Source organism: Anolis carolinensis, unplaced genomic scaffold (genome assembly GCF_035594765.1).
Source record: "Anolis carolinensis isolate JA03-04 unplaced genomic scaffold, rAnoCar3.1.pri scaffold_14, whole genome shotgun sequence".
NCBI classification, from domain to species: Eukaryota; Metazoa; Chordata; class Lepidosauria; order Squamata; family Dactyloidae; genus Anolis; species Anolis carolinensis.
In genome coordinates, this window is record NW_026943825.1 from 12,795,198 (window position 1) to 12,806,988 (window position 11,791).

The 11,791-nt window shown below is 41.3% G+C and overlaps 1 long non-coding RNA gene across 1 annotated transcript; it reads right to left on the reverse strand.

The window, feature by feature from the left end:
- Window positions 1-1,206: 1,206 nt before the first annotated feature.
- On the reverse strand, window positions 1,207-11,482 carry LOC134294388 (uncharacterized). Its single transcript, XR_010001310.1, has 2 exons — window positions 8,214-11,482; window positions 1,207-5,435 (listed from the first exon to the last, which is right to left on the reverse strand). It is a non-coding gene; the product is annotated as an uncharacterized LOC134294388 (long non-coding RNA).
- Window positions 11,483-11,791: the final 309 nt, after the last annotated feature.

An 11,791-nucleotide genomic window follows, 5' to 3' on the forward strand; every position in this document is an offset into this window, starting at 1 on the left:
CAGATTTTAAAGCAAGAATGAATTATAGAACATCCATCTAATGTTCCTGGACCATTCAAAACATCTTCCTCCACGCCCATCTCTTTCCCTTGGGAAACCCAAGACTGATCCCAAAAGTTGTACTGAAATCTTGACAGTTTTGGTAAGCAATCTTGAATATTTTTATCCTAAAGGAGTTCCCTTTTCCCTTTGCTTGCCTCGTAAGCCTTTTTCAGTATTCTGTAAGAGGTTTTAAACTACTTATGGCAGAAAAGAAGAATGTGATGCTTGTGTGATTTGGTTGAATATTTTCTTTCAAGGACTTTACAGGGTTCCCAAAAACCTCATATATTGTTCAAACCCTTAACAAGGTGGATACCAACATCTTGTCATGTAAATCCTTGTTTCAGCCTTGATGGTTCTCTGATCATGGCAGCTTTTCTGTGCCTTTTCCTCAAACCAGGCCTTTATCAATCTTGACAAATCTGGGAAAATGGGTTGGATGTGTCATTCACACTCTGACTATTCTTTAAAGGGTCCTTAAAATGGGGGAGAATCGGGGAAATACAAGAGGGACATTGACATAAAACGAAGCACAGATGGATCTCTACAGTTCATTCTTTTGGTGAGTATTTTAAATTTTTCTCTTTAACAGTTCAGCCTTTGCCAAGATGACAATCAGTTTGCTGGTTCCAGCATTTGATGAACGGGTTCCACAAAATAAAAGAAACACCACATTAACTTGGCTGTCTTCTCAATAATTCAAATTGTTTTGAATACCCACATCTTTGGGAAGTAGCCTTTGGAGTCCAAGATCCATTTACTTCTAGAGCATTGTTTTGGATGGTAACCTCTTTCTTTTTCCCTCATCATGAGGACGAGATGCTTGAAGATGGGATTCTCAGAAATCCAAACTGCAAATGCTTCATTGGGGCTTACATCCTGTACCGTGATGACAACAACACAAAGTGACTTGGGATGTTTTTCCAGGGATGGGGATGGCAGAGGTATTTTCCAGGGATGGGGATGGCAGAGGTTTTATCTGTTTGAGCAGGACTAGTTGTTTTCAAGTGCAGATTTCTAAAACATCATCTTCACTTTGATTCAATGAAGCTGTAACAATACTTTAAAAAATAATTTTTATCCAAACGTATGAACAAAGGGAAAAGCTGCCTTATGAGATACAACAATACAAAACGAAATTATGCAAAGCAATAACCACTGCTATAAAAAGCAAAACCAATTTAATTGTATACAAGAGTAACAAGCACACCTTTATACAACTGATACACCTTCTGAACAAACACCTACTTAACTAATTACCAGCCTCCTGCTCGTTGCCTATTGATTAAATTTCTTATTTGTCAGTCCTCAGGAATTACTTTCTCTGCCTTTGTACTTTTAATAACACACTTCTATATCAGAGAACTTTATAACCCATCTTTGTTGTATATTTCTCCTTAATATTAATCAACATCATCAGTTTGTCCATCTCTTTTAATTCACATCTCTTCATCAGCTAATCTTGTGTTGGTATATCTGGTTCTTTTCATCCCTGGGTGGAGAGGATGTTCATTGCTGTAATCATTTGTAATTGTAATCTTCGATAGTTCTTTTCTAATAGGCCATCCAGCATCCCCAACAAATGCAATTCAAGTTTCATTGTCATTCATAACTTTTACAATACCTTCTAGCATCATGTGTATCTGAATCCAGTATTTCCAATATTAAGATACAAAAGTTTTGCCTCGCATTCACATAGCAGATTATTTTGTTCCCATTTTTAATTGTTTAGCACTGATTGTTAGTCACATGAACTGAGAAAGGAAGGAGTTGTGTACATGTGTATTGTTTTTGAGGAAGAGCAGGCTGAAAAGCCAATAGTGAAATAATCAACAAGAGCTAAAAAAAAAAAACTGTGTTGCTTTGAGGAAGTGGAAAGCTTTGCTCAACTGAGTTCCGCAATCGATTCAAACAATCTCTGTGGAACTAACTGTGGGGATGGGTTTAAACGGTTTACTTTACTGGAAAATAACCGAGGGAAGGTCCTGGCACAGGAATCAATACTCTCCAAGAATGTTGAACTTCCCTCTTCCGGAATCTCAAGGCTAGATCACCAAAGGAACTCCCACCATTTGTTTGCAAGATTTTTTTGACTTGTTTCCCAAGCTTATCTTCTCTCAGACAATGGCTTCCTTTTGCCTGGGATCTAGCATGATCTTCCCAGAGCCCAGTGTTTTTCCTGGACGCTTTTAGCACAGCTGCTTTTCACTTTCTGTTCCCAGAGTGAAAAATAAAGCTTATCCAAATGTTAACACCATTCCTCCCGGGTGAAGTCAGCGCTCTGGCTTTTCCTGTAATAAGAGAGGCCCTGCGAAAGAAAGCGAAGGGAAGCTTTTATCCTGGAAAAATGGGGGAGGGAGTCTCCTGAAAGGGTGAAAGAGGGTGCCTGCGAGTGGACATTCCTTTTTATCCCTGTCAAGATTAATACATGCTTCTCATAGAGCTCTTCCAGAAAGAAAGGAAGAAAAATCTGAAAGTATTTTTTTCTTTTGCATCTTCGTGGTTTTGTATGCAAGCTTTTTCCTTGTCTCTCCGTTCCTTTCTGTTCCTCTCTTCACTTCCACTGATCATTTATCACATCCAGACTCATGGCAACCCTTCAGAAATTGAATGTCACCCATTTCCACTGAAACTTTTTTCTAATTCAAGTCCTTTCACAATTCCCTTGATCTGAAAAATGCAGTATTTTTTATTTTTGTGAATTTTAGGGTAATGCAGTACAAGTACCTGTAAATAAGATGGTATTGGGTATAGCAGAGGGAGTAGTAAGTCCTGACTATAGTCTTCCTGCCTCATAGAGTCCTAAAACTGGAGGAGACCCCAAGGATTCCAGTCCAACCCCTTCCTGCCATGCAGGAAAAGCACAATCAAAGCACCACCGAAAGATGACCATCCAGCCTCTATTTAAAAGCCTCCACAAGACTGAGAGAGTTCCACTGTTAAACAGCTCTTCTTACGGTCAAGAAGTTCATCCTAATTTTTGAAACCATGGTTCCATTGGGTTCTAGTCTCCAGGACAGCAGAAATCAAACCTTCTCCCTCTTCTTTAGGACATTCTCCAGGGAGGGATCCTGCACAAAGCAACCAGGTACATTTCAGGAAATATTGGGCTAATTGAAATAAACTAAGGATCTGGGAGCTGAACGTTTTAATAATTCCGGGAGTTCGCTGGGAGTTTTCATGGCTTTGGGACAAGGAAAACATCACTTAGATCTCCAAAGAAAAGGAACAAAACCAGGGACTTCCTGGTTTTTCCGGTTTGCCTGGATGGGATCATAATTGCACAGGGACATGCCCACTATATCAATACAATATTACATCTGTTTAAGTTATGCCACACCTTCCTCCCCACAGTTGGCCCAAGGTAGATGCTTATAATTTTAGAGAGGTAATTCCTGTTCTTTTGCGGAATTAGGATTTAATTTTTCTGCTTAAAATGTGTAACGGATGTCAGAATGAAATAACACCCGTGTTGGATCAAAGCACAGGTCTTTCTAATGCAGGATTTCTTCTCTGGAAGCTCAGAAGCAGGCTTGGAAGTGTGTAGTTTTCTTCCTGACCCTAGGATCATAGAATGATAAGAGTTGGAAGAGACCTCATGGGCCATCCAGTCTAACCCCCTGCCAAGAAGCAGTTGAAAGAAATAAAAAGGCGGGCGACACATCCAGTATCTCATTCCTAACTGCGACCAGCTATAAAGATCACTGGAAGTCTATGAAGGCGGCAGCCATTTTCCATTGTTCTCTGCTGTGTTGTGTGTCTTCAAGTTGACCATGAGAAACGGTATCGTTGAGTTTTCTTGCCACAACAATTTGTTCAGAATCTCTGGAGTTGGTCTTCAATGACAGTAGATAGCCCTATCCTCAAATTTGTCTCTTTTGGAAACCACCACCCATAGCCCTTGGCATTGCATTCCATTCTGTTATAATTCTGCTTTCTAATAATAACCTGGGATTTACCACTTGCATTTAAATAGTCTCCCTTTTACAACCTTGTGGCCTTGGGGATATATTCCAAGTAGGGAAACTGAAAGTCCATTGTGGGTTCCCTTTTTATGGAAAGCCCCTGAAAAACCACCCCCTTGAAACTTGAAGGTTGGGTTGCTGACCTGAAGGCTGCCAGGTTCGAATCCCACCCGGGGAGAGCGTGGATGAGCTCCCTCTATCAGCTCCAGCTCCATGCGGGGACATGAGAGAAGCCTCCCACAAGGATGGTAAAACATCCGGGCGTCCCCTGGGCAGCGTCCTCACACCAGAAGCGACTTGCAGTTTCTCAAGTCGCTCCTGACACAGGAAAAAAACCCGTTAGAATCTCCAACTTGTTAAAATGGGCCAAAACTTATATTTCTTCACTTTCTTTTTTATATAAATGATGCCTTTTCACCCTGTAAAGCACATAAATGTAATAGATGCTCTTAATGGTAGTTGTGGAGTCTTAACTCCACATTCAAAAGCACTTCATCTTTATGGCACCTTAAATGTGTCCTCTGAGGGTCTTGGTCAACAGTTTCCATCCGTCCAAACTAACTGCAGATGATGAGAGTTACCATCTTGACTAAATTCATCTACAAAGGACCATATTGGAAGGTTTCAAAAAGGATATTGAAGTTTTAATGGACTTGTACAGCACCAAATGTCACTTTAAGGTCCTTCCCGACCTGTCACCCTGGATGGACTTTTGAAGAGAGGTCTTTTTTCTTGTTTCCACCGGCTTCATTTCCTCAGAAGTGAATGAAGGACCACTGGGTTTGTTAGATGTGTCGCCATGTTGGCGCAACGCAAATGCCGTGAATGGGGCCGTTGAGTCTCCGGGGAAAAAGCCTTTCTAAACAGACAGCGGGAGACGGCATTCCTCAAACGTGAACTCACTCTTGGGCCTCAGCCAGGGCTGGAAAGAGAACGGTTCTCCTTTAATTTAAACATGCATATGTGTGTATCTTTTCCTGAGAATAACTTACGGCTTCAGTTTCTGCTTTCAAACAGAATCCCAGCCATCATCAGTTTTTATTTCTTCTGGATTGTGCGGTGAATGGGTATCTGCTTGCTTCTCTTTTAGATGACAAAGCAGTTGCTGTGTTTTTAAAAGCCAGAACGAAGATCCACATGGATACTACTACTATTGTTCAGACAGTGTGGATTGTCTTCCCTTCATGAGGGAAAGATGGTGAAGCAGCATTATTTTCAAACCATTACTTTAATGTATTTTTTGCCAGTCTCCCAATGCTGTGACCCAAGGCAGATCTCAAAGCAACAAGAGATTGGTGAAAGAAACACAATAGTCTCTGGATGCATCTTGGAAGGTGCTTTCAAGTCATTGCGAGAAGGACCAACATCACTCAGCTGGAAACAGTTACTTTTTTGCTATCAATGTGCAGAAGTTGTTACCATGTTTCCCTGAAAATAAGACAGTGTCTTATATTAATTTTTGCTCCCAAAGATATGCTAGGTCTTATTTTCAGAGGATGTTTTATTTTTCCATGAAGAAGAATTCACATTTATTGTTGAACAAAAAAAGAACATTTGTTATATACTCTACAGTAGCTGTCATCACAAACCAGCATAACCAGACAAACTGTGAATCCTATCAAGAATTCCTTGTTACTACCACTATTTCCATGTACAACTATCTATGGTACGTACATTTACCGATCCTGCATGCTCTGGTGTTCTGTTCATTGGGCATGCTTCCAAACCAAAACTTTGCTAGGTCTTACTTTTGAGGGAGGCCTTATATTTAGCAATTCAGCAAAACCTCTACTAGGTTTTCTGGGGATGTCTTATTTTAGGGGAAACAGGGTAGGCTAAGCTGAATTGTGCATATTGCTAGTTTTGCATTAAAGGTTTGCCCACCTTTTGTTTTTGTGTAGTTTAGGGAGCCTAACCCTATTATTCCTATGTCATTTCTCACCCAGAAACCAGATTCAAATACCCAGGGACACATCGACTTCTTTAAGCAAGGTGTACTCATTGTTTAAAATTTTCATTTAGTTGATTATCTCTGTGGTTTGGGTTCTTCTGAGCTCTACCATACTTGCCTTCCAAAGCTAGGCCTATCTCTTGTATCCAAATGGCTAAATTCTTTGAATTTGGTATGAGTCAGGACATGACAAATTGAGGAGTGGTCAATGAATGCAGCTTTTGGGTGTGTGCATGGAACCAAAAAAAGCTCACTAAAAGTGTCCCAATTGGAAGAAGGAGCGATAAGCAGTTTTTTTTATCAACTGCACACAGAAGGAGGGTGAAGCTAATGCAGCGCAGCTTGTATTGGTAAGGCTGCTGGTGGCAGTGAAGAGCAAATTCTCAGAAAAGCGAATAACAGTTCTCAGAAATGGAAGTACAGTTTCCTTCCCTGGTCAACCAACGCGAAGCAATGTTGAGCGGAAGCTCGCAAGAGGCCAATCCCCCCGGAGACACTGGCTCTGAACCCACCGGTTGTATGTGGCTGTCGGAGCAAAACAGCCCTTCCTTCACAAAGGAATATTTTTAATCTCACATACGCCAGAGACAAATCCCACAGGTTGAGCTGATCTTAGGCAGAAAGCTTTCCATTTGTGTGCCTTTTGAGTTGTATCCCACTTTGCTTCACCTTGGGCAAATCCCACTCTCGGGCTCAAGAGGAAAGCATTAGCAAACCTCTTCTGAGCAACTCTTGCCACTAAAAAACAAAACATGAGAGGGCTTGCCCTAGGTCAGAAAGGACAGCAGCAACAATATTAAGGTCAACTTGCTCAGCTGGGAAACAATGTTTTTTCCATCTCTACTTTCTGTTTTGCTTTTGCATCTTCTGCACTGCACCAGGGCTCTCCAACCCCCCTGGTACAAAGCACTGAGTCGAGCAACCCATTTGTTCACAGCTTCCCATCTGCCTTTTGTGTTTGGAGGCAAACAAAGGCTTGTACAGTTCCAGAAGCAAACAACAAACAGCATTGTTTCATGGGAAGGGCAGATGAGAAGGCAAAATTTAGTTGGCTTTGTAATGGGAACACTGAGGGAGCTGCCAAGCTCAAGTTGTTAAAAAGAGCAGAAAAAGAGATACTGTATGTACTCAAGTATAAGCCTAGTTTTTCAGCCCTTTTTTTCAGACTGAAAAAGCCCCCCTCTGCTTATACTCAGGTGAGGGTCCTGGTAGGCTTATATTTGGGTCAGCTTATACTTGAGAATATATGGTACATTTATTATTTTTCTCTATTATTATTGGTATTATTACATTTATTATTTTTCTCTATGATTGTTGCTACTATTACATTTATTTTACTCTATTGTATTATTATTATTAATACATTTATTATTTCACTCTGATATTACCATGGCATTTATTATTTTACTCTGTTTATTATTACATGTATTATTTTCCTGTATTTATTATTATTATTACATGTATTATTTTACTCTATTATTATTAAAAGGATACATGAGCACATTTACATTGAAGAAGATGAGAATAATGATTTGATCAGAGTTGGACAGTCTTATCTTAAATTTGAGTTTTATGTAAAGATTCAAAAACATTTAATCTACTGATGCCTCAATTAATGTAATTTTATTGGTACCTATTTTTATTTTTGAAATTTACCACTCTCGGCTTATACTGGAGTCAACGTTTTCCCAGGTTTTTTTGTGGTAAAATTAGGTGCCTCGGCTTATATTCGGGTCAGCTTATACTCGAGTATATATGGTATATATCCGGCTACCTGGCAGGACATTGCCCTACCTTAGAGTCAAGGGGTCGGACCATTTGGATTTGCCTTGCTTGTGGTTATTTATCGTGTCCGAAGCGAACCAAGGATACAAGTTGTAATGTACTTGAAAACACAAACTTTAAAAAAAACGCAAGGTGATTCCTTGCGGTAATAATAACTTTATTTTTCTATCCCGCCTCCATCTCCCGAAGGGACTCGGGGCGGCTAACACAGGGCAAAGCCCAAGGACAATAATACAAAGTACAAGCAAAATAGCATCTTCAAATAAGTAAAAACACAATAAAATTGGACATCAATACAAATGCAATACAATGACAGTAAAAACCCATTTAAAACATAAACATGACTATTTGGAGAGAGGGGTAAAATGGGAGGGCAATTCAAGCCAAAGTGCAATGATGTATTTTAAAGTGCCTTTTGGGGCGAAGACGGTAAAGTGCTAAACATGCTAAACATACAAGTAAGGTGATACCTGTACACTTTAGGATCAAGCCCAGTTTCCTTCATAGATGTCCTAATTCATTTCTGTTCTCCCCCTTTTCAGAAGGGAAAATTGAGTGTTCATCTCAATGTATCTTAATCTCATTCTCCCATTCACAGTGGTGACTCAGCCATGGTTAAAATGGTGTTATATCAGGGGCGCCAGCTGGTTGGTGAGAGGTTTCTTTTTGGTTTTGCTCCGGATTTCCTCCCTTGTTGTCTCAGTCCCCTCTTGCCACCATATGCAAGAAAGAGGCTAATTGGGAGTCTGAAAAGAGCAGAGCCTAGAAAACAGGAGGAGGACAAAAGGCCCTGTTTTCAAACTCTCCCAGAGGGCCGGCTGAAGCCAGATGGCACTTGGCGAGGAGAGACTTGCCAGCCCTGCCCTGCCATCTGCTCTCCTCCGGCAAAACTCTCATTGGCCCCACAGCTCTGACAAACGTGGCATCGCCCACAGGACATTGTGCCGGATTTCGACACACCTATATATGCACAGACATATGTACAACCTGATCTTGGAGATCCTATAAACATGGCCTGAAGTTCCTTATTTTTTTCATCATTTTGTTCACAAAACAAAGTTTGAGTACATTGAGGCATCAGAAAGCAAAGGCCTCACTCTGAGGTAGCCAGGGAGACCATTTCTGATTTCCGGATAAGGGATGCGTATCCTTTCTTGTTTTGTTTCAAATCCTTTCTTTTTTCGTTTCAAATACATACTGTCCTCGTTTTGGGTAAAAAGTTGGCAGAAGCATGTTGGAGCGGCTGGGATTTTCTGCGTTGTACAAATCTCTCCCACTTCTTCCCATACTCTTTTGACATCTGAGGCCTATTTTCCTCATGAGATAAGTCTTGTATCTGTAGTGAGGGCAAGCGAGCAAAACATGTTTATAAGCTCTTGCTTGGAAAGGATTTTGATGTGAATCTATAAGCACCTGTCTGTAACCCAGATTACAAGGCGTGTCTTTTCTCCATCAGGGTTTTACAAAAACCAGGCACAAAGAGAATGAGACAATGTCTTCAAAAACACCTTCTTTAGTTTGCTCTCTATTATTTCTTAAATCCGCCTTGGAGGAATCCAGACTTTTTGGACAGATATACAACACAGACCTACCACAATTTGACACCACTTTTAACTGCCATTGCTCAGTGCTAGAGAATCCTGCCTTTCTGTGTTGCTGAGAGAGTTACTTGCCCAAAGACAACAAGTCATTTTCCATGGCCAAGCGATGCGAGTCCCATCCAACACTCAAACCAGTCATTCTGGTGTGTCTTCATGTGTCTCTGTTTTTGCATGCTTTGTTCTCAGTGCCAGTGGACATGATTCAATTAATAAGAACTACCTTACAGTAAGAGCTGTTCAGCCATGGGATGTACGGCAGCCTGAGAATCCAGTTGAGTCACTTTCTTTGAAGGACTTTAAATAAACCCCCAAAATATGGAAAGAATTGGACCTTGGTACAGGCCGAGACTTTGAAGGAGATTCAATAATAAATTCCTCTGCCTTTTTTTCTGCGCAAGTCAGATCCTCTTCTGCTCCCAAAAGTCCAGTTCAAGATTTGTAGTTCACTTCACTTCACTTTATTTCTTAATTAGTCGCTCTCCACCAGAGTGCTCCGAGCGACTTACAATTTAAAATATCATTCCACAATATAAAAAACATTCAACATAAAAAACATTCAACCTAAAAACATTCAACAGTGACTATTTGGCAAATTAGATCTGATTTACTTAAACGCACAATCAAACAGCCAAGTCTTGAGTGCTTTTACAAAAGGTTGCAACTCCGACATTGCTCTAACATATGGAGGCCATGAGTTCCACAGAATTGGAGCATCGGCCGAAAAGGCTCTGTGCCTTGTAGCTTCCAGGCGTATCTCCCTAGGGCCCGGTACATATGGGAGATTTTCCTGGGAGGATCGAGGTGACCACTGATGGAAAAAAGGAATGAGGCAGTTCCTGAGATATAATGGTCCTTGGCCATTTCGAGCTCTAAATGTCAGGATCAGTATCTTGTAAGAGATCCAATGGTGCATGATGACGAAATCCGCATTTCCTGTTCGCTCTTGTTTTCAGTATTTGACATATGCCTTTTTATTCTACTCATTAAATGAGATTCTATTTAAATTCTAGTTCTTCTTTGATAATGGTGTTTTTATTATCAAACATAAACTCTAGTTCTAACTAAGGTTATTGCGTGTCCTTCAACTCTCCCAATTTGGCAGAAAGTTGTCCCTGTCAGGATGTCCGTACCAGCTTAGAACAAGTTGCTCCGTCTACCCTGTGATATGGTTGTGGAGAGAGGAAGGCTGGGAGAATGGATGGGAGCATATATGAGATAAGGGCCATCTGGACTGGGGAATAACGAAATTGTAGGATAATGCTGGTGGGAATGGAATGTAGCTAGTGGGAGGGGGCATGGGTTAGCAGAATAATATACTATACTGAATTCGCGGGAACTCTTCAGAGTTGTCTTTCTATTGCCAATGGTAAGACTGAAATCAAGCTGTATCCAAGGATTTGCCTTTGTGAGCTTGCTTTTATTCCAGGAGCTTCCAAATACTGACAGTTCCTATTCCTCCTCTGCCATCCCACTTTCTCGGCTGCTTTTAAAGTGTCCTGGTTTCTCTCTTCCCCTCGTCTTCCCCACTGGTCCTGAGTTTATTCCAGTTGCGGCAAATGGAGTTAGAAGTGAAAATGCCTTTTCTATTAAATTAATTCGGCAGAGAGGTGGAGATGCCCAACAAGTGGGACTCTGTCTTGGAGTGTGGCGAAAACTTCTTTCTTGGGGGCTTTTAAACCAAGGTTGGATGTTCATCTGTCAGAGGTGCTTTGATTTTGCAGAATGACAGGATGACATTGGACCGGATGCTCCCTGTGGTCTCTTCCAACTCTATGATTCTATTCTGTTTAATTTTGAGAAGGATAGAAGGAGATATGAAAGCCAGGTTTAAGGTAAAGTAAAGGTTTTCCCCTGATGTTAGGTCCAGTCATGTCTGACTCTGGGGGTTGGTGCTGATCTCCATTTCTAAGCCGAAGAGCCGGCATTGTCCGTAGACACCTCCAAGGTCATGTGGCCACTGGCATGACTGCATGGAGCGCTGTTACCTTCCCGCCGGAGCGGTACCTATTGATCTACTCACGTTGGCATGTTTTCGAACTGCTAGGTTGGCAGGAGCTGGAGCTAACAGCGGCCGCTCCCACCGCTCCCGGGGTTTGAACCTGGGACCTTTCGGTCTCCAGCTCAGTGCTTTAACGCACTTCGCCACCGGGGCTCCTAAGCCAGGTTTACATACTTGAAAGTTCATACTTTCAAGTATGTAAACCTGGCTTAGGAGCCCCGGTTTTGTTTACAAGTTTGTCTTCTGCTGCTCTAGAAACTAGAACACAGAGCAGATTCAAATCCCAAGAAAAGACATTCTATCTGAATATGAATAAGAACCACCTTACAGTAAAAGCTGTTCAACCATGGACTACGCTGCTGCCTGGGAATCCAGTGGAGTCTCCTTTGAAGAGCTTTAAATAAAATCCCAAAATATGGGGGGGGGGGGGGGGAGAACTGGTCTTTGG